The sequence below is a fragment of the Eimeria mitis genome, genomic scaffold (genome assembly GCF_000499745.2).
Source record: "Eimeria mitis Houghton genomic scaffold, Emh_scaff1348, whole genome shotgun sequence".
Classification (NCBI taxonomy): Eukaryota; Apicomplexa; class Conoidasida; order Eucoccidiorida; family Eimeriidae; genus Eimeria; species Eimeria mitis.
This window is the reverse complement of record NW_013568861.1, coordinates 4,719-5,255: the sequence shown is the minus strand read 5'-3', so window position 1 is coordinate 5,255 and position 537 is coordinate 4,719.

Genomic DNA, 537 nt, shown 5'->3' with positions numbered 1-537 from the left:
GCGCTAGCAATGTCTTGTCACATAGGTAAACCCTAAACCCTAAACCCTAAACCCTAAACCCTAAACCCTAAACCCTAGAGGCTGTGTAGAAGGTAGAGACGGGGGGAGAAGGAGAAGGGGGTTTAGGGTTTAGGGTTTTTGGTGTGTGTAGAAATGCACAGATACAAGAGGTGTTTAGGGTTTGAGTATTTCAAGGGTTTAGGGTTTAGGGTTTAGGGTTTAGGGTTTAGGGTTTTGTTGCTCAGACCCTGCAGAGGTGATAAAAGCTAGCGAAGAATTTGTGGTGTATAGACACCTCAACGAGGGTTTTAAAAACCACCAACAAATGACAAAAAAAGGAACACTCTTAGACGGTAAACCCTAAACCCTAAACCCTAAACCCTAAACCCTAAACCCTAAACCCTAAACCCTAGACTTCAACCCCTAAACCCTAAACCCTAAACCCTAAACCCTAAACCCTAACCCCAAAACCCCAAACGATAGACCAAATATATATATATATCTCAACCTTTCTAAACCCTCCCCCCTCCCCCCTAA